The sequence below is a fragment of the Sphaerodactylus townsendi genome, linkage group LG05, assembly GCF_021028975.2.
Source record: "Sphaerodactylus townsendi isolate TG3544 linkage group LG05, MPM_Stown_v2.3, whole genome shotgun sequence".
Classification (NCBI taxonomy): Eukaryota; Metazoa; Chordata; class Lepidosauria; order Squamata; family Sphaerodactylidae; genus Sphaerodactylus; species Sphaerodactylus townsendi.
Genome location: NC_059429.1, coordinates 129,171,616 through 129,194,423, shown reverse-complemented (window position 1 = coordinate 129,194,423; position 22,808 = coordinate 129,171,616). Strand labels below are relative to the sequence as shown.

Here is a 22,808-nt window from a genome sequence, read left to right as displayed (position 1 = left end):
GAATCAGATAGCAGCTACTTGAAAAAAAAAACTTTCCTTGGTCCAAGACTTTGGAGAGTCATTGCTGCTCAGAGAAACCTGAGATAGATGGTCCACTGGTCTGCTTCGGTATAAGCCGAGGTGGGATCCAGCAGGTTCTCACAGGTTCCTGAGAGGTTACTAATTATTTGTGTGTGCTGAGAGGGGGTTACTAATTGGTGATTTGGCCACGTGATGTTTGCCTTAGTTACGCCCCTCCTCTCAGCAGTAGCGTGCAGAACTTGAAGCAGTCTAGCAGGAGGTGCACCGACGTGCATGGCAGCCTGCGCCTGCGTGCATTCATTTCCCACCCAAGGACTGGTGCAGTGGCTGCGTCCTTGCCACAGCCCTGCCCAGGAATTCCCCACCCCCGAATGCCCAGCCACATCCCCGTCGTGCCCCGCCCAGCCCCATTGGCGCTATGCCACAGTTTGAATCCCACCCCCATGGGAACCTGTTACTAAAATTTTTGGATCCCACCACTGGGTATAAGGCAACTTCAGGTCAACACTCAGGCTAGTTTGAGCAACCCATTTTCACAGCTATAAAATAAAGCCAATCTCTCTGAGCTGTTGGAAGAAAAACTGAAGTTATATATATGAAGCAATCATGGCTGCTTAAAGAAAAGTACTGCATGTGATGACGTGGGGGAGGGCATGGCTCAGTGGTAGAGTATTCGCTTGTCATGCGGAAGGTGCCGGGTTCAATCCCCGGCATCTCCAGTCGAAAGGACCAGGGAGAGGATGATTTGAAAGACCTCCGCCTGAGATGCTGGGGAGATGCTGCCAGTCTGCGTAGCCAGTCTGGACTTTGATGGATCAATGGTCTGACTTAGTATGAGGCAACCTCATCAGATCATGTCACGAGTTCCATTCATGCTAGATAGTCTCTGGCCATAGAGCTCAGTTCCGCGACAGCTTCTGTCTACACAAGATCAATGGTTTTCAGTTGACCCTAGCAAAGAGCGGAAGGGCAGCTAGCAGAAAAGGAAGGTTGCTAGGCAATGACTATATCATTGATATAGTCTGAGGCATTGCCCTGTGTTGTACCACTCCGCTCACCAAAGAGAACCAAGGTGGTGTAGTGGTTAAGAGCAGGTGGATTTTAATCTGGAGAACCAGATGTGATTTCCTACTCCACCACCTGAGTGACAGGGGCTTATCTGGTGAACCAGATGTGTTTCCGCACTCCTACATCCCTGCTGGGTGACCTTGGGCTAGTCACAGTTCTCTCTGAACTCTCTCAGCCCCACCTGCCTCACAAGGTGTCTGTTGTGGGGAGAGGAAGGGAAAGGAGCTTGTCAGCCACCTGGAGTCTCCTTACAGAAGAGAAAGGTGAGGTATAAATCCAAAGTTGTCTTCTTTGGATGCAACCAAAGTACAGCAGCCTCACTTTAATCATTTTAGTTTCTTGGGAAATTTCAGGCTTTACTTGTTCCATGTGTGCACCGCAAGGGAGAAGCAGAGTTGGTTTGCCGCTGCTGTCCTCTGCAGAATCTTCCTTGGTCATCTCCCATCCAAATACTGCTTAGCTTCTGAGATCTGATAAGAAGAAGAAGAGTTTGGATTTATATCCCCCCTTTCTCTCCTGTAGGAGACTCAAAAGGGCTGACAATCTCCTTGCCCTTCCCCCCTCACAACAAACACCCTGTGAGGTAGGTGGAGCTGAGAGAGCTCTGAAGAGCTGTGACTAGCCCAAGGTCACCCAGCTGGCGTGTGTGGGAGTGTACAGGCTAATCTGAATTCCCCAGATAAGCCTCCACAGCTCAGGTGGCAGAGCTGGGAATCAAACCTGGTTCCTCCAGATTAGATACACGAGCTCTTAACCTCCTACGATTGAACTATAGTCCAGGGGTCTACAACCTACGGCTCTCCAGATGTTCATGGACTACAATTCCCACCAGTCCCTGCCAGCATGGCCAATGGGGCTGATGGGATTTGTAGTCCATGAACATCTGGAGAGCCGCAGGTTGCAGACCCCTGAACTATACCGTACCATTCCACATCCTCTGATTTGTCCTAGAACGCACCATTTGGTTTTTTGGGCTCCAGAGGCGTACCACCCAGAGGGACATATGGGGTCAAACGTCCCTGGCCTGCAGCCATTTAGTCACATGGGAGGGGTGGAAAATCACCCCCACACCCCTCTTTCTTCCTCCCAGGTACATACGCTTCAAGACCTGGTGCAAAAAAAAAGGTCATTTGATCGTGGTGGGGGAGGGCGGCAGCCCATACGGGTGACGGGGCGGAAAACTCAGATTTTGCACTGGGCTACATTTTCCCTAGGTACGTATCTGTTTGGCTGTCCATGGTATCTGTAAAACTCTCCTCCAACACCCCATTTCTAATGAATTGATCCCCCCCCCCCGTCATCTTTCTTCATTCTCCAGTGGTAGGACGCAGGCCCGTAATAATAGCAGCTGGCATTTTGGGTAGTGATTTCACAGCGCTTTGCTTGCATTATTTATCGTGGAAAACATGGCGTATTATTACACCCCAAAAGAAACTCAGCACTGTACGGCAGGAGGATCTCTTCCTACATCTCCACCCAGCAGTTTGCTAGATCTAACTGGTCTTAACTGTGTCACCTCCCGCGGCTTGAGGACACATTTGTATCTTTAAAAATTAATCCGGCTTTCAGTAGGATTAAGCGTGGAACATCCCTTTAACTACAGGCACAGAAGGTTAAGGCAGATGCTGTGATGGGAATGCTCCAGGCTCAGAAGAACAGAAACCAGATTTTGCCCTGATTAAGAAATGTCTTGGTTGGTTGGGAGTTCTTTTATTATTATTATTTAGGGGGGAGGGAAGGCAGTGAAACAGGCAGCAGGTGGGGGGGGGGCGGGGGCATCAAAACTGAAGGCCAGCCACAAAGCAGAAAGAGAAAAAACAGTGCACCCACCCCTGGGGAAGTCACCTTTCTTGTAGGAGCATACGGAGTTGTTCATATCGCTCATATCAATGGCTCAAGCCGAGTTGTATGTGTGTAAAGCAGAGGTGGGATCCAGCAGGTTCTCACCAGTTCCCGAGAGTGGGTTACTAATTATTTGTGTGTGCCGTGAGGGGGTTACTAATTGGGCCTGCTTTTCCGTTAGAAATTCCATTCCGTCCAAAAATCATGAAGTCCTGTTGTTTCCTATGTGGCTGGTTAGCAAAGGTAAAAACGGGATTGGGCTGTTTTAAAAACATGTTTTAGAAATATGATAAAGTTCCTTGTTTAAGGAAAGTATCCTTCTTTTGATTTCTACAAACAAAATTAAGTATTCGAAAGTATTAAGTATTTGACATGCTGTCAATTAGAGGAGAAGTAGTTGTTTCTGTTGGCAGTAGACGATAGGACTTGCTATAATGAGTTTAAATTATGGACAGAAAGATACCAGCTGGAAATTAGGAACTCTTTTTTTTACAGTCAGAGTTTTTTACAGTAACAGAGAAATTACAATGCCCTCACTGAATGCCCTTCCGCCAATGGCCCCGGCTACAGTTCCTCAACATGCCCCATTGGTGCTACAGCACTGTTTGAATCCCACCACCATGGGAACCTGTTACTAAAATTTTTGGATCCCACCACTGGTGTAAAGGGCTGTAAATCACAGCCAACCCCAGCAAGGAGCAAGAGAGAAGCAGAGGTGGTTTGCTCCTGTCCTCCTCTGCAGAGTCTTCCTTGGTGGTCTCCCTTGCAAATTACATCACTTCTGGCCTCCCTGTTGCTTACCCTTATGTCTGTGTTATTGAATTATTTGTGTTGATTTAGATATTAATTGGATTAGTTGATGGCAGCTAGTTACCGGGTGGTGAATGGGATGCTATTAGAGCACCGGGGGATATTTATTGTTTATTATTTAGATTCATTCCCCACCCTTTACAACAATCCCCGGGTGGGTTACAATAAATGCCATAATGAAATCTCATACCATATGACAATAAAACCACTATATAGCCAAAACTGAAGCCATAGAACATTCTAGACTAAAACTCCCACACCCAATCACTCTTAGAAGTGGGAGGAAGGTACAGGACACCTCGAGCTCCCCCACCCTCGCCCCAGAGATCCCAGTAGGGGGGAACAGCCAAGCATATGGGTGAAAGGGCCTGCTTTTGCCAGGCAGCAAAACTTCAAGAAAGTAGATACAGAGGTGGAACACTCACAAGGGGGCTTTCCCCACTGACAGAGTTGAACTGGTTTCTACCTAGGTTCGCCTCAGTGAATCCCCACTGCCACCGAGCTCAACATTGTTTTGTCTCAGTTCCCCCCTCAGAACTGCGACATCCTTGTCGCAGTTATGAACTACACTTTTCTGCCAGAACAAGGTCGATACTGTTTCGAAGCTTCGAAGTGGGGAAGCATTGAAACGACACCTCATCTGTTCAACCAATCACGAGCTGCTTTTGTGGCATGTGCAGAACGGGAGAGTCATGGCGGGCAGAAAGTGCATGTAACTGTAAACTGTAAAAAAAGAAAAGAAAGCTCCCGTTTCCCGCCGTAACACAAGCGCCAATCATGATCGAGGAGCGAAACAGGCACCAAGATGATCCCGCCCACTTAGCTCGGTTCCAGGGGGCCAACTCAGTTGCTGTGGGAACAGCCTGAAATCGCCCTCCACTGAAGGGAACCGAGTCGACCTTAGCTCCCTTCTGTAGTGGGGAAAGCCCCAATGACATGTGGGGTCACATGTCTCCAGACACACACCAGTTGGTCACGTGGGGGTGGAGAATTGCCCCCACACTGCACCCTTCAACTCTGCTGGCCTAAGTAGCAGCCTGGCTTGACCGCTGCTGGCCGCCCCTCAGCCCCACCCCGCAGGCTGCTCCTTCAGCCGGCTAAGTTAAATGGGGCGCGGGGGGCGCAGGTTTTGCACCAGCCACCATTCCCCCCGCTATGCCTGTTAGTAGATGCCAGGCGGGTCTCTAGTGGGGGGTGGGATTCTAGTGCAGGAGCCACTGCTGAGAAGGCCGTCCATCACCTCCAAAGGGATGTTGTTATATTGTAGTTTTAACATACACACATTTTAGACGGTTTAATATTTTAACTGTAAGTGGGGGGGGGGGAAGGGGAGGGAAGAGGAGGGGCCCCGGCATCTGCTCATGGCCCATCTGCCCTGGGGGGAAAGGTAAGGCAGGGAGGGGAACTGTCATCTGGTTGGGGTCCACCCACCCTGAGAGGAGGGGGAGGAGGAGGCGGAGGACCCATAATCTGATTGAGTCAGACCCACCTGGGAAGAAAGGTTGGGAAGGTAGGGGGAAGGCTTGAGCTGACCCCGGTTGGGCAAGAACAGGATAGAAGTCTAATAAACAAACAAACAATGAGTAAAACGCTGAACCTTCTCAGCTTCTGAGATCTGACGAGATCAGGCTACGCCATTTCCTCCTAAGCAGAGTTACACCTTTCTAAATTAACTGACCTTGAAGAGTGCAATTCTGCTTAGGGTGCAATTCTGGCCCAGGTTTGAATCCCTACTCTGCCATGGAAGCTCATAGGGGGACCACGGGACTATCACGTGCTCTCAGCCTAAACTCTCTCACAGGATTAATAGGAAGGTAATAGGATGGTGAAGAGAATTATGTAAGTCACTGTGGAGAGAAAGGTAGATTAAAGGTAGATTATTATTGTTGTATTGCTTGTTGTAGGGGTATACGACTCAGAGCCCTTTGGGGATTGGGCGGTCTATGAAATATACTAATAAATAATAATAATAAATTAAATACATTGGAGAGAAGCAAAATTTAATAGATAGATAGATAGATAGATAGATAGATAGATAGATAGATAGATAGATAGATAGATAGATAGATAGATAGATAGATAGATAGATAGATAGATAGATAGATAGATAGATAGATAGATAGATAGATAGATAGATAGATAGATAGATAGATAGATAGATAGATAGATAGATAGATAGATAGAGGCATACAGTTGGACATCTTATACGTGCCACTTGCAGTAAAAGTCTGAACACGCTGGTAGCATCCGCAACATATTGACAGAAAAGCAGTGTTAGTGCGATGCGGGTAATGAGGGGGCTTTTAAAGTCAGGGTTTACAGAGATTTAATACTCTCTTTTTTGGTTTGTTTTTGTAACTTCCTGCCTTAGATTCAGAGTTGTTGCTGCACGTATGAAATGGGGATTGGTGCTTTTTACATGCAGTCGCTAGGGAAATTGCCCATGAGTGACAGGCAGCCTGATTGACGGCGAAGTTACACAGCTGCCAACAATCATAACAGACTGCAGTTACAGTGGACTGTGGGTAAGATTCAGGAAAGAGCCAGGATGGTGTAGTGGTTAAGAGCAGGTGCACTCTAATCTGGGGAACAGGGTTTGATTTCCCAATCTGCCACTTGAGCTGTGGAGGCTTATCTGGTGAACCAGATTAGCCTGTGCACTCCAACACATACCAGATGGGTGACCTTGGGCTAGTCACAATTCTTCAGAGCTGTCTCAGCCCCACCCACCTCACAGGGTGTTAGTTGTGGTGGTTTGGGGAGGGGAGGGGAGGGAAAGGAAAGGAGATTGTAGGCTCCTTTGAGTCTCCTTCCAAAAGAGAGAGGGGGTGATATAAATCCTCCTCCTCCTCCTCCTCCTCCTCCTTCTTCTTTGGAGAGGAGACGGCTGAGGGGGGATATGATTGAAGTCTATAAAATTATGCATGGGGTAGAAAATGTTGACAGAAAGACATTTTTCTCTCTTTCTCACAATACTAGAACCAGGGGGCATTCATTGAAAATGCTGGGGGGAAGAATTAGGACTAATCAAAGGAAACACTTCTTCACACAACGTGTGATTGGTGTTTGGAATATGCTGCCACAGGAGGTGGTGATGGCCACTAACCTGGATAGCTTTAAAAGGAGCTTGGACAGATTTATGGAGGAGAAGTCGATTTATGGCTACCAATCTTGATCCTCATTGATCTGAGATTTCAAATGCCTTAACAGACCAGGTGATCGGGAGCAACAGCCGCAGAAGGCCATTGCTCTCACATCCTGCATGTGAACTCCCAAAGGCACCTGGTGGGCCACTGCGAGTAGCAGAGAGCTGGACTAGATGGACTCTGGTCTGATCCAGCTGGCTTGTTCTTATGTTCTTCTTCTTCTTCTTCTTCTTCTTCTTCTTCTTCTTCTTCTTCTTCTTCTTCTTCTTCTTCTTCTTCTTCTTCTTCTTCTTCTTCTTCTTCTTCTTCTTCTTCTTCTTCTTCTTCTTCTTCTTCTTCTTCTTCTTCTTCTTCTTCTTCTTCTTCGATGTTCTTTTCCTTCCAAGAAATTGCTACTGCATATTTAGAGCTAAGCAAGATGTAAAAGAAGATCTGGGGGGAGGGCAGAAAAATAGATCATAGAATCCTAGAACTGGAAGGGGCCATACAGGCCATCTAGCCCAGGGGTAGGGAACCTGCGGCTCTCCAGATGTTCAGGAACTGCAATTCCCATCAGCCTCTGTCAGCATGGCCAATTGGCCATGCTGGTAGGGGCTGATGGGAATTGTAGTTCCTGAACATCTGGAGAGCCGCAGGTTCCCTACCCCTGATCTAGCCCAACCCCCTGCTCAGTGCAGAATCAGCCTAGAGCATTCTGGACAAGTGTTTGTCCAGCCACTGCTTGAAGACTGCCAGGAAGGGGAGCTCACCACCTTCCTAGGCGTCTGTTACTACTGCTGAACAACTCTAACGGTAAAAAAACCCCTTTTCCTTAAGCCCAGCCGATACCTTTCTGCCTAGAATTTAAACTCATTGTTGTGAGTTCTATCCTCTGTTGCCAATAGGAACAGCTCCCTGCCCTCCTCTAAGCAACAACATTTCAGATATGCATCAAATATTTTAAGTGTATGCATCAAATGCATTAAATACTTTAAGTTTCAAATACCTAAAAGAATAAGACAACCCCATGAGCATGCTGATTTGGATCAAAGGGTATGGCCCAGGAGTGGGATGGGAGATAATATTTTCCTGTCCATGATTCTTCTAATTTTGGTCACCATTTTGCCTCCATGTTGAAATGACCAAGCTTGGCGTCGAATCCTACACTCACTTCCACATGCTTGGGCCTCAGGCATATTTGTTGATTCTTAAGCTCCTTCAAAACATTGCAAGATCCGCATGTTTGTTGGGGGAGAAGAAAAACAAGAGCTGGATTTATACTGCACCAGAGGCCCATTGGTCAAAGTGGGCAGTTGCCTCAGGCGCAGAAATTTTTGGTCACGTGGGGTGCCTGATTTCTAAGCCCTGCCCACTCTGGCTAAGCCCCTCCCACTGTGGATGGTGGCCCACAAGCCACCAGAAGCAGAGCAGGAGGATGGGGGAGCTCCGCCTCTGGTGAACTTGGGCTGCTTGGGCTGTCTGGGAAGTGTGAGTGCCGCGGCCGGGCTGCTCCACCCATGGGGGGGCATCAAACTCAGGTTCTGCCCAGGACTCCAGTTTGCCTAGGTACGCCACTGTACCGCACAGAGATCACCCCAGCTCTGGGGTGTATATAATACCAGCAGCCATTCCAGCAGCCACCCAGGGGACTGCTAGTACTGCCGATACACATACGGGAAACTTCTCAAAATACTACTTGTTTTAAATTGTGAACAAATCATCAGTGCCAGCGTATCGGGTGCTCGATTCCAGGGCAAACAGGCATTGTGAGTAGAGTAAATTCAATTTTCAAATCTCTTATTTGGGAGCCATCTCTAATTTATCTGATTCATTGTGGCCTTAACTGTCAAGGATCAAAACCCACTTTGTAGATATAATAGAAACGTTCGCAGCTAATTTGTTTTCACACATTAGTAACTGATAACATACAAGCAAAGTCTATTAGCCTCAGAAGCTATTTGTGCATAGGGAAACTGGTCTTTGAAACAACCCTGCCAGATAGAAGTCGAGAGTTTAACATGTAATTTTTGGGCACATGTAAAACATCACTCGAGCAATTTCATTTTCATAAAGAAGAAGAAGAAGAGTTTGGATTTATATCCCCCTTTCTCTCCTGCAGGAGACTCAAAGGGGCTGACAATCTCCTTGCCCTTCCCCCCTCACAACAAACACCCTGTGAGGTAGGTGAGGCTGAGAGAGCTCCGAGAAGCTGTGACTAGCCCAAGGTCACCCAGCTGGCATGTGTGGGAGTGCACAGGCTAATCTGAATTCCCCAGATAAGCCTCCACAGCTCAGATGGCAGAGCTGGGAATCAAACCCGGTTCCTCCAGATTAGATACACGTGCTCTTAACCTCCTACGCCACTGCTGCTCCAAGGGCCATCAAGTCCAACTCTCTGCAATGCAGGAACACATAATTTTGAAGTTCTGTCAGCCATTTCGAGAAATAAAATTTTCACTTGAAGTCTGGCTAATTTTGGTGGGTTCTGGTGGGTTCCAGTCAGATTGCTGAAGCTAAGCAGGGTGGGCACTTGGAAAGAAGACCACCAAGAAAGACTCTGCAGAGGCAGGCAATAACCAATCACCTCTGCTTCTCACTTGCCTTGAAAGGCCCTTGTTGAGTCCCCTTAAGTCAGCTGTGACTTGAAGGCCCTTTACACACACACAATAGCAGCTGTGTAGTGGGAGGAAGAGTGCCACGGCAAAAAGGGATTTAACCCTTTCACTCCCACACAGGTTTGCTAAATTAAACCAATCTCCTCCTATACACATTCTGCTTTCCAGCGTTACTAACAATTCTATTGAGGAGGAAAGTTGAAATCAGGGCCCCCAAAGCAGTGCCCCATGATCGCCATGGCGCCCACTGAAAACCTCCCTTTTAAAAAGTAGGTGGGGCTAGATGAAGATTTTTATCCCACAAAGCTTCTGATTGGCCATTGGGGATCCAATGGGCTGCGAGATTTTTAAAATGCTTCAGCCACAGCACAAGGATTGTCGCTGTGTGACTGGAGGTAAGCTGTGCGTTTTGAAGAAAATATTTTCAAAGCGCGCCCTCCTTGTACAAGGCATCCCGATAAATAGATCGGCCTTGAAATGTTGAAGAGTTACACACAACATAACTTGCTGACATTTTGGGGTCCTCCTCCTGCAGCAGCCATTTTGTCCCTAGCTCCGCCTCCTGAGGAAGCCATTTTGTAGCTGCACCCACCTCTCGGTCAGAATGCCATAGGCTTGAAAGGTTTCAGACCCTCAGTTTACATTGTTGAAATAGTTTCACAGAAAAAGAATTACGGCTGGATAGCCCCAATCCAAATCTGGGCTCTGTGTGGCGGTTGTTAACGTCAGGAAAATACAGTCCCTCATATCATGCCTGTTTTGACTCTAAACATGATTTGTTGTAAAAGCTTACACATCTGGAGAGAGGAGATGGTTTGGTGTGAAACTATTAATGTATCAGGGGAATGCGTTTTCCTCGGTGCGAGAGTGTTGAAATATCACAAGTATTCATATTCATTGAACTCAATGGACACATGATTCATAAGGAAATTTGTTATAGTGTATATCAGAATGGCTGTGATGGGGCCAGGAAGAGAGGAATAAGCGGGAGCAATTCAGAAACGATGGCACTGTGAATAAATAAAAGCTTGCTCCCATTTTTTCCATCTCATTTTAAACCCATGTCTTCAACTCACTAAAACATGTATGTTTTTATTTTACACTGCAGTTTAGTTCTCATCAGAAAATATCCCTATGGTGGGATCCAAAAAATTTTAGGTAACAGGTTCCTATGGTGGTGGATTCAACACAAGTGGTGTAGGCACCAATGGGGCTGGGCAGGGCATTCTGGGCGTGGCCGGCATCTCGGGCGGCATTAACAATTTCTGTTACTATAAAAAACTCTTCAACACTGTAAAAAAAAAAGTTCCTAATTTCCAGCTGGTATCTTTCTGTCCATAATTTAAACTCATTAGAGCAAGTCCTATCGCCTCCAATACCAACAGAAACAATCCACTTCCCCTCTAATTGACTGCCTGTCAAATACTTAATACTTTCAAATACTTAATTTTGTTTCTAGAAATCAAAAGAAGGATACTTTCCTTAAACAAGGAACTTTACCATATTTCTAAAACATGTTTGTAAAACAGCCCAACAGGGAGAGAATTATCCCGCTTTTCTACCTTCGCTAACCAGTACCACATGGGAAACAACAGGATTCCATGATTTTTAATCTAATGGGATTTCTAACGAAAAAAGCAGACCTAATTAGTAACTCCTCTCGCAATAACATCAAATAATTAGTAACTCCACTCTCGAACTGGTGAGAACCTGCTGGATCCCACCTCTGATCTCCACCACAACAAGGTTCCTTTCCAAGAAGTGATACACACATAGCCACAAACTCCAACAAACACCAACCTTCTACATCTTACTTACATCAAATAGTGTCTAGAAGGAAGAGGAGGAGGAGAGGAGGAGTTTGGATTTATACTCTACTTTTCTCAATCATAAGAAGTCTCAAAGCTGCTTACAAAGTCCTTCCTTTCCCCTCCCCACAACAGACACCTTGTGAGGTAGGTGGGGCTGAGACAGTTCTGAAGGAGCAGTGACTGGCCCAAGGTCACCCAGCAGACGTGATGTGGAGGAGCGGGGAAACAAACATGTTTCTCGAGATAGAGTCTGCCGCTCTTGACTAGCCCAAGGTCACCCAGCTGGCATGTGTCGGAGTGCACAAGCCAATCTGGTTCACCAGATAAGCCTCCACAGTTCAAGTGGCAGAGCAGGGAATCAAACCCGGTTCTCCAGATGAGGGAGCAACCTGCTCTTAACCACCACACCACGCTGGTTCATAATCACCTTCCTTTTCTCTCCCCACAGCAGACAACCTGTGAGGTAGGTGGGGCTGAGAGAGTTGAGAGATAACTGTGAGTGGCTCAAGGTCACCCAGCAGGTGTTCTATGGAAGAGTGGTAGAACAAACCCAGCTCACCAGTCGGCTGCTCATGTGGAGGAGTTGGGAATCAAACCCGTGTCTCCAGATTGTAGTCCACCACTTTTAACCGCTACACCACGCTGGAAGTTTTCCCCACCATTGAAGTAGGACGAATGACCCACAAGTGGAAAAGACTGTCCAGCGCAGATTCCTCCTCAGCATTCACAGAAGGACTAGCTGTTAGAAGAAGAAGAAGAGAAGAAGAGTTTGGATTTATATCCCCCCTTTCTCTCCTGCAGGAGACTCAAAGGGGCTGACAATCTCCTTGCCCTTCCCCCCTCACAACAAACAGCCTTTGTGAGGTGGGTGGGGCTGAGAGAGTCTCCGAGAAGCTGTGACTAGCCCAAGGTCACCCAGCTGGCGCAGGTGGGGAGTGCACAGGCTAATCTGACTCCCCTCATTTAGAGTAGCTCTCCACAGCTCAGGGCGGCAGAGCTGGGAATCAAACCCGGTTCCTCCAGATTAGATACACGCGCTCTTGACCTCCTACGCCACTGCTGCTCCTATGTAGGAGCATAGGTAGACGAGGTTCCCAGAGAACCATGAAAACTGTTTATGCATTAGAAAAATCAAGGCAGCTTATTTTACCAGGCAATATCCCCAAATAGGTCGGCAATTGCGGTAAATTGGCAAACATCTTCTCATGCTGAACGTGTGAGAGTTTAGGTCAGTCTCTCTGAACCATCCCTTCCCCCTTGGCAGTATAATTGGCCTTGGCATGACATCAGGATTTTACTGTACCTTCCCACCCAATTATGGAACATTTCTCCTGAAGTAATGCTCCCGACCGTCGTCTTGTTGAATTAATTAAAGCCTACAAAATCTGGTACTTCCACAGGGCCCTTCGCTGACAGTTATTAGACATCGAATGCTTGTCTCTTGGAGTGGTAAACTTTGGAAGTTGCTGAACTTTGGGCTGGGATGCTATTTTAATCTGTTTTATGGGGGGAACTGTTTGTTTTTCAGTAATCATGCAGTCAGGGGTAATGACTGTTTAGATTTCCGGTTTTTGTTTTGATGTTAACCACTCTGGGGTTTCTCAGGAAGGAGGTGCTGCAAATATTTTAAGCAACTAAATAGATAAAGAATCTCCACCCTGAGCTTCAAGCCCTTGCTTTGACCTTATGTGGCGTGGGGCTGCGTGAGAGCTTGCTTGCTTATTTATAACAATTTCCAAAGTCATGAGGACTAGAAACTGGTAGGTAGGTAGGTAGGTAGGTAGGTAGGTAGGTAGGTAGGTAGGTAGGTAGGTAGGTAGGTAGGTAGGTAGGTAGGTAGGTAGGTAGGTAGGTAGGTAGGTAGGTAGGAAGGAAGGAAGGAAGGAAGGAAGGAAGGAAGGAAGGAAGGAAGAAAGAAAGAAAGAAAGAAAGAAAGAAAGAAAGAAAGAAAGAAAGAAAGAAAGAAAGAAAAAGGGAGGGAGGAACATAAACAACAAAAGAGGAACAAAAATGGAAGAATGAAAGAACAAGAAACAGACAGGAAGAAAAGGAAGAAAAAAGAACAAGACAAAGAAAAAAGATAGGAAGGGAGAGAGAGAGAAAGAAAGAAAGAAAGAAAGAAAGAAAGAAAGAAAGAAAGAAAGAAAGAAAGAAAGAAAGAAAGAAAGAAAGAAAGAAAGAAAGAGGGAGGGAGGGAGGAGGGAGGAGGAGGAGGAGGGAGGGAGGGAGGAGGAATATAAACAACAAAAGAAGAACAAAAATGGAAGAATGAAAGAACGAGAAATAGAAAGAAAAGGAAGAAAAAAGAACAAGACAAAGAAAAAAGATAGGAAGGAAGGAAGGAAGGAAGGAAGGAAGGAAGGAAGGAAGGAAGGAAGGAAGGAAGGAAGGAAGGAAGGAAGGAAGGAAGGAAGGAAGGAAGGAAGGAAGGAAGGAAGGAAGGAAGGAAAAATTGATACACCGAAAAGGAATAAAGAAAGGAAGGAAGGAAGGAAGGAAGGAAGGAAGGAAGGAAGGAAGGAAGGAAGGAAGGAAGGAAGGAAGGAAGGAAGGAAGGAAGATGCAATGTACAAAACCTCTGAGCATCCTCTGGCATTGATCAGAGGGAAAAAAATAAGCCTTGCAAAGACCTTCCTCCAAATCTAGATCTGTTGATAAAACAAAATACATTCCAATATATTAATAAAAAAATCTCTTCAGAGAACTCTAATTACACTAGAAAGATACATTTATCTCTTCCTTTCCCCAACCCCTGCTCTACCCTCCCAAAAATCTAATCAAGAGGGAAAGGGAACCTTCCCATTACGACTGCGTTATGGCACTCTGGGGTGTGCTACCTGGGCTATAAATGCATTTCTCAGGTGGTTCAAGTGCCGATGGCCTTCACTCCCAAAATCTCCCAGCCCCTGCTTAATGGCCCCGTACATCACGGGCCTGTCAAGCACTTTTTTAATCGTATGTCGCACGGCGTGCTCTCATGCGGAGAGGGAAAACCAATCACGACACATTATCGCATGCCCCGGCCGAAAACACCCTTCCATTTCGGGGGTGTCCTGACTTCCCCTTTTGTCTGTGCCTCAGCTCAGCTTGGAGTCATTTGTATGGGAAATGCAGCCTTTGAGCCCTCCCCGTCAGCCGCATTCACTCCCCAGAGGTGGCCTGAAGGGAGCAGAGGCTACAGCTAATGATGTGCCATCCCTGGGCAAGCCTGCCAGAGAGAGAGAGAGAGAGAGAGAGAGAGAGAGAGAGAGAGAGAGAGAGAGAGAGAGAGAGAGAGAGAGAGAGACTTCAGGAAGGAAACCTTCCTCCTGACCTGGTAATATGAGAAAAAAACCAAATTAAAAGCCAAGAATTCGCCAGAGCATAAGACACTCCTCATGATCTAAAACTAACAAATCTGGGACAGAATGTTCTAGCCTGAAGCGTTTCTCGCACAAGTCCGGGTTGAAAAAAAAAAGCTAGGATTTGATTCTTGAAGAAGAAAAAGTTAGTTTGATTTTAGATCCCTCCTTCTGTGTAAGGAGACTCGAAGGCTTGCAAACTCATTTTCACCTTGTGAGGTAGATGGGACTGAGAGAGTTTTGAGAGAACTGTGACTGGGCCAAGGTCACCCGGCAGGCTTCATGTGCAGGAGCGGGGACCTTGTGAGGTAGGTGGGACTGAGAGAGTTTTGAGAGAACTGTGACTGGGCCAAGGTCACCCGGCAGGCTTCATGTGGAGGAACGGGGGAAGCAAAAGTGGTTTACCAGGTTAGAGCTTACAGCAGCAGGCATGCACTAGGCTGATCCTGCATCGAGCAGAAGAAGAAGAGTTTGGATTTATACCCCACCTCTGTTTCCTGTATGGAGACTCAAGGTGGCTTATGAGCTCCTTTCCCTTCCTCTCCCCACAACAGACAACTACTGAGCTAGGTGGGACTGAGGGAGTTCTGAGAGAACTATGACTAGCCCAAGGTCACCCAGCAGGATTCTTGTGGGGAAGTGGAGAAACAAACCTGGTTCATCAGATTAGCCGCTCATGTCGAGGAGTGGGGAATCAAACCCAGCTCTCCAGGATAGAGTCCACTTTGCTCTTAACCACAATCACTGTAGCACCTTAAAGGCCAAGAAGATTTGGGGGGCAGGGGGGGTAGGAGCTTCAGAGAGTCCAACACTGGCCCCACCTCTTTCTTATTTCATTTTATTTCTTTCCCTCTTTTCCCTCCTATTTTCATAGTCTGCCATAGCATTTGGATAGGGTTTTTAAGAATTTTATTGCATTTATTGTAAAGTATTGTAAGCCACCCTGAGCCTGTGAGGGGAAAGGCTGTGTATAGAAAGAAAGAAAGAAAGAAAGAAAGAAAGAAAGAAAGAAAGAAAGAAAGAAAGAAAGAAAGAAAGAAAGAAAGAAAGAAAGAAAGAAAGAAAGAAAGAAAGAAAGAAAGAAAAGTGTTGGAAGAAAGAAAGAAAAGAAAGAAAGAAAGAAAGTCCCCTCGCTATCACAGATGTACATCTCACCGGGGAACTTCCCTGGCTCTTGGAACGCTTTTTTTTTGCCACAAAATTTTATTGGTCTCTAAGATGCTGTTGGACTGGAAATCTAGCTTTTCCAACATGGCTACCCTCCGGAGTTATCTTCATGAAACAAATGAGAATTCCTCAGGAGAGCCTTATTATGATTATTTAACCTTTTGCCTAATATCACAGCTGCCCATTCTTTCGCTGGTTATTGGCCTTTCATTGCAATTCAAGTCTTACCCAGAGGCCCAGGACACTGCACAGTATCAGCACAATATTCGTGCGGATCCCAGCAGGGCTGCCTGCTGAATCTGACAGATGTTGATATTGTCGATTTGAAGATGTTTAAAGTGTGGCCCTAGTCAGTGGTGGGATCCAAACATTTTAGTTACAGGTTCCCATGGTGGTGGGATTCAAACAGTGGCGAAGCCAGTGGGCTGGGCGGGCACGACGGGCATATCCCCGCATTCCAGGGGCTGGGCATTGCTGGGCGGGCTGTGGGTACAATGATGCAGCTGCTGCACCAGTCCCAGGGAACAATGCATAACGAAAGGTTTAGGCTGCCACGCATCACGGTGCATCTCCCCGCCAGGACTGCTTCAAGTTCTGTGTGCTACTGCTGAGGAGCTTAAGGAGGGTATAACTAAGACAAAAATCACTGGCAAAACCACTGAATGAGTAACCCCCTCTCGGCACCTACAAATAATTAGTAACCTACGCTCGGGAACCTGTGAGAACCTGCTGGATCCCACCTCTGGCCCTAGTGTTCAGCTGGGTTGTGCCATACTTACCGGGACCAAATCTCCATCTTTCAATCATGATGTTCAGTGATTATTTTGTTTGTTTATTTATTTAAATTTTAAATTTCTGGACCCCCCTCCCCCAAAAGTATTTCATTTCGTTTCGTTTAATATCACAGTTGCCAGTTCTTTAGGTGTTTTTTGGCCTTTCGTTACAATTCGAGTCCCACCAAGAGGCCTGGGCCTGTCATGTAATGGCATACAATTCTTGCGAATCCCAGCAGGGTTGTCTTCTGAATCTCACAGATGTGGATTTTGCTTACTCTTGCCGCCTTCGGCGTGACCCTAATGTAAGGTGACCAGATTGTCTGGGGCGCTCCCCTGTGACAGGGCGGGAAACAGGAGTGCCCCAGAAGGCAGTGCAGCAGTGTGGGAGGCTGCCACACTGCCAAACCTGTTTCCCACCCTGTCACAGGAGTTTCCCAGAAGGCAGTGCAATTTCGCCACATTGCTTGATCAGCCACTTCTATTTCCCAACTCTGTCAGAGGGCGTGAAAACAGGAGCACCCCAGAAGGTGCGGTCATAGCCTTCCGCAAAAAATCGGCGACATTTAAAACCTCCCGATGTGGGACAAATTAGACCATCAGGCGCCGGACTGTCCGCTTCCAAAAGCCGGACGCGTCTGGTCACACTACCCTAATGTTTTCAGAATAATGCCCAGGGTGCCGATTACCACTAAGATGATCTCAGCTGGTTTGTGTTATAGTCACTGAATCTCGATTTTCAAATCATGGTATTTAGTGATGTTCTCATCTTCTTTTTCAGTGATCCTGTTGTCATCGGGTTTTGCTATGTCAATGATCCAGGAGCTCAACATGACTCGACAAGTAACAGGCCGCCATCTTTTCTGCACCCATTTCATGTTGATCCTCTCTTGTCTCCTTGCTTGAACTCTCACTTTCAGCGTTGCAGATGGGACCTTTCACCGCCAGCCCTGGTTGTGCTGTTGGTTTCAGAATCTTCCGGAACCTTTTCTGCCCATCCTCTTTTTACTTCTCTCCTCCCTGAGTGGAAACCATCAGGCAACACACAGACATCAAGTGCCCTTCACCTCTAGGAGCAGCAGTGGCGTAGGAGGTCAAGAGCTCGTGTATCTAATCTGGAGGAACCGGGTTTGATTCCCCACTCTGCCGCCTGAGCTGTGGAGGCTTCTCTGGGGAATTCAGATTAGCCTGTACACTCCCACACACGCCAGCTGGGTGACCTTGGGCTAGTCACAGCTTCTCGGAGCTCTCTCAGCCCCACCTACCTCACAGGGTTTTTGTTGTGAGGGGGGAAGGGCAAGGAGATTGTCAGCCCCTTTGAGTCTCCTGCAGGAGAGGAAGAGGGGATATAAATCCAAACTCTTCTTCTTCTTCTTCCACACTGGAGGCATAATCCCAATTACCTTCGGTCTCAAGGGGGAGGGTTTCAAACCTCCAGACCAGGAGCAGCTGCTCATGGTCCTGCCAGGGCTGTGCTGCTGTCGGTCGCTCTTTACGGCTTGCACACTCCCCTTCACATCACTGGCCAGCTGGATCCATTCTACTAGAGTTGGTGGGCTGTCTTATAAAAGAGGCCCTTGCTGGACCTCCAGATCAAGTCCTCCCCCCAAAAAAAACCCCAGACTCATAAACATTACTTCTGGCCAGTCCTGTACTTGGCTGGCTAGCTTCTGCAACTCCGCTACATACTCCACAACAGACTTGCTCCCTTGGTGCAGCCTTTGAATTTGAATCCATGCCTTCTAAGAGTGACCCCAAAAGGCTGCTTTCTAAGAGTGACCCCCCAAGAGGCTGTTTTTTCCAAGATCGGCAGTATTAGGGCACCCCTTAGGGACGGGCGAAAACTCCCGCCCCTGGGGGGAGGGGGTTTGCCACCCCGAGTAGCGGCGTGAAGCACGCTAAGCTTCCTAACGGGCAGCAGTTGGAAGGCGCTTATTTCATCCTTACCACCACCATCCCTGAACGCCGTACCTCATCTTCTGGCTTTTGACGCATTGCAGAAGCCAGGGGACACATGCCCTGGCCAGTGACTCCAGAGCCGCCGCTCCAGCCTGCAGGGGGAGGGTGTCCCCTGGCCTCTGTGAGGCACCGGAAGCCAGGAAATGAGGTACGGCGTTCAGGGACGTCGCAGCCAGTGGTGGGATCCAAAAATTTTAGTAACAGGTTCCCATGGGGGTGGGATTCAAACTGTGGCGTAGCGCCACTGGGCTAAGCGGGCACGCATGGGGGCATGGCTGGGCATTCCGGGGCGGGGCATTCCTGGGCGGGGCTGTGGTAAGGACGCAGCCACTGCATGGGTCCTAAGCGGGAACGGCATCGCACGCAGGGCGCAGGCTGCCACGCACGCCGGGTGCACCTCCTGCTAGACTGCTTCAAGTTGCCTATGCTAGCTACTGCTGAGAGGAGGGGCGTAATTGGGCAAGGCAAAAATCACGTGGGCAAAATCACCAATTAGTAACCCCTCGGCACACACACAAATAATTAGTAACCTACTCTCGGGAACCTGTGAGAACCTGCTGGATCCCACCTCTGGTTGCAGCCTGTGTGAAGGCTGCGCTGCTGCCTGCACCCCTACTGGGACCGTCCATGCAAACCGTCCATTGTTTATGCTGACGCACCCCTGCTCGCGCCCGTGCAGAAAAGGGCCTGAGTTACATACTACAAGCTGGAAACAGAGCAAACAATTTCCAAGGCCACTTTCGAACAGTGACCCCAAAACTGGCAGCTCAGCTGGGGATTCCAACAGTCAAGGGGGTTTGAAAGCAGACCAACAGAGTCGCCTCCTTGCTCACTTGTGCAGACACTCAGTTTATGCTCCAGTGAACAGAGCCGGCATGGTGTAGTGGTTAATAGCAGGTGGATTCTGATCTGGAGAACTGGGTTTGATTCCCCACTCCTCCACCTATTCCATTCCTCCACTCCTCCACCTAACCCTGCATTCCTGCTGGGTGACCTTGGACTACTCACAGTTCTTCGGAGCTCTCTCAGCCCCACCTACCTCACAAGGTGTCTGTTGTGGGGAGAGGAAGGGAAAGTGTACATCAATACTTGTAGGCAAGGAGAACTATAACATAAAACAGCAGTAGCCACTCTTCAGTGACGCTCAGTCCTAGAACAGCTATTCCCAGGTCAGCAACCTTGTCCCAAACCAGTTTCACTTATTCCAGGATGCAGTGGCATAATGCCAAGGGCCGGGGGCGGGGGGTGCATGACGCACCGGGCATGGCACAGGGTGCACTTGTGCCCCGGGCGCAATTCCCCCTCACTCCACCCCCCTGCCGGGATGAAAGACTAATGAGTTAAGAAGCCCTCGAGGGTAGTTGGTTTCTTTTCATCTCGCTTTAACATTTTAATTTACCTCCTGAAAATGTAAACAAAAGAAGGTTGAAGAGCATTTTAGGGGTTACTTGTTAACCCAGGATAAGTACTTCATAAACAGACTGCTGTCTCTTCCGACTACCTAGCCAACATAACCACATTCTGTGCATTGGAGCGTAGACTGAGTGTCTGCACAAGTGAGTAATTCTAAATTAATTCAGCATGACTGAACTGAGTCATTTTACAATAATCTTCTGGAACATCACTACGTCCTTCCAGTATCTATCTATCTATCTATCTATCTATCTATCTATCTATCTATCTATCTATCTATCTATCTATCTATCTATCTATCTATCTATCTATCTATCTATCTATCTATCTATCTATCTATCCCTCCCTCCCTCCCTCCCTCCCTCCCTCCCTCTCTATCATCTATCATCTGTCTGTCTGTCTGTCTGATGCTTTGATTCAAAATTCTGGACTCATTAGATGCAATAAAAAGAAACATTTATCTAATATTTTCCACTAGCTTGTAAGTGTTTTCATAAAAGAATACACCTTTAAACCGAGTCACATAGCCAGATTGGCATCTTTGCGAGAGAAGCCTGTATTCAAGCACAATAAACAGTCATCTCTTACTATGTTAATTTGGAAAGCAGGTTATGGGAAATGGAATTGCTTAAAAATAGGTCACCCATTATCATTCTGCATTCTATTAAAACAAGCACATCTCTGAAATCTTTATTAGTTTATTTTAATTACAAGCACAAAAATATTCAGTGCTAAATGATTACCATTTGTGTGTTGTTTGCTGGGCTGGGAACCCATCTTTTAGGGACTTTTCTCACATTTCTCCAACATTAAATTCTGGAGATGACATCCGCTTAGCTTGTGTGTATTTTCTTAATTTATTTACTCGCAATTGTAATTTTATGATCAAGTTGCATTTGGAATCCAAATAGAGGCGGGGGAGGAGTGGAATGCGCTGAATATTAAATATTGATGCCCTTTTAATTAGCTCACAATTGAAACGCTAGAAGTATGGAGTCTAGATGAGACTTATCAGGAAGTTAGCCCTAGTGGCCATTTGTCAAAAACCCAGATTAAGTTTTGCAATAGACAGTCCGTTCATATGAAATGGGCACAACAAATCCTGATTCCAAATATTCAGGATCAGGGGTTCCTCATGGGAAACCAAAATGCTGATTTTGGCATTAGTAGCTACAAATCTTGACCCTCTCGACTTTGAAACTCTGAGCAGGAACTCACCTCCGAATTACCCTTGTCTGGTGTCCCACCTAGGGACATACTGCCTATAGCAGTGATGGCGAACCTTTTTGAGACCGAGCGCCCAAACTGAAACTCAAACCCCACTTATTTATCACAAAGTGCCAACCCAACAATTTAACCTGAATGCTGAGGCTTTAGTTTAGATTAGAAAAAAACGGTTGGTTCCCTCTTCCTCCGCCCCACCCGCTCGAGCAGGGGCCAGCCTGCTCTAGCCTCCAGCAAGTCCCGCGCGCACCGCTCTGTGCCTCTCTAGCATCTCTGCCTCCTCTGCGCCCCCACCCCTTGGGCAGCAGCCACCCAGAGCACAGGCACCAGGCCTGCCAGCCGAGTCCTCCCTGCTCACCACGGTGCACGAACGTTGTGCTCAGTGGCCAAGGCCAGCCTAGATGTGCGTGTGTGTGTGTGTGTGGGGGGGGTGATTTTCCGGCCCCCCACGACGAACTCTGTGTATGCGTGCCCACAGAGAGGGCTCTAAGTGCCACCTCTGGCACCCGTGCCATCACTGGCCTATAGGGACATGGGATAACCCATGTCCCCGGGAACACATAGACCTGGGCACCAGCACTAGCTTCGAACAGGAGACCTAGATGCTGCCACGAGCTCCAGACAGTTGATCTGGACACTGGTGTGGACTCCAGGCAGTAGACCTGGGCTCTGGGCGGTAGACCTGGGTGTCTGCCAGGGGAGGGCCCCCCAGAAAATTCACACCACACTGGCTCTAGGATGGATGGATGGATGGATGGATGGATGGATGGATGGATGGATGGATGGATGGATGGATGGATGGATGGATGGATGGATGGATGGATGGATGGATGGATGGATGGATGGATGGATGGATGGATGGATGGATGGATGGATGGATGGATGGATGGATGGATGGATGGATGGATGGAGATGGCAAGGCAAGCCATGCATGTCCTATGAGACTTCCCATACTTTTGTGTTCCATGAGAATTCGGGAAGCCCTCCTGGACATGCGCAGCTTTTCACTCAGTGCTTCTAACAACTGAGCAATGAGGAAGAAAGAATGTTAGCTGCTGTGGGGCAGACTGGGGGTGACGGAGGCAAGGGGGAGATGGTGGTTGGACAAGAGGAGGCGGAGACTGCCCCACTCAAAAACCGCCACCAAAGACCGATGCACTGTTTTGCCTATTGATATGACTTGTCCTCTCAGTCCTTATTCCCTGCCCACCCCAACTGATTAATCCAAGAAGGTTTAAAGAAATATTCTGGAAAATCCATGTGATGCAAATGCTCACTGGATCAATGTATTGTTGAAGGCTTTCACAGCCGGATTCAACTGGTTCTGGTGGGTTTTCCAGGCTGTGTGGCCGTGGTCTGGTAGATCTTGTTCCTAACGTTTCGCCTGCATCTGTGGCTGGCGTCTTCAGAGGTGTATCACAGAGATACACCTCTAAATATTCTCTCTGTGATACATCTCTGAAGATGCCAGCCACAGATGCAGGCAAAACATTAGGAACAAGATCTACCAGACCACGGCCACATAGCCTGGAAAGCCCACAACAACCGGTCACTGTATTCTTTTTATTTCAATTCTGTTACTTACAAATTAGAATGTTTTTGAATTCAACCTGTTTTCCTCCTGAGTCTTATGTCTGAG

General features: G+C 47.5%; 1 non-coding gene across 1 annotated transcript; it reads left to right on the top strand.

Annotated features, from left to right (window-relative positions):
• The first annotated feature begins 667 nt into the window (after positions 1-667).
• TRNAD-GUC lies at positions 668-740 on the top strand. The gene has a single exon. It is a non-coding gene; the product is annotated as a tRNA-Asp (tRNA).
• The last annotated feature ends 22,068 nt before the right edge of the window (positions 741-22,808 follow it).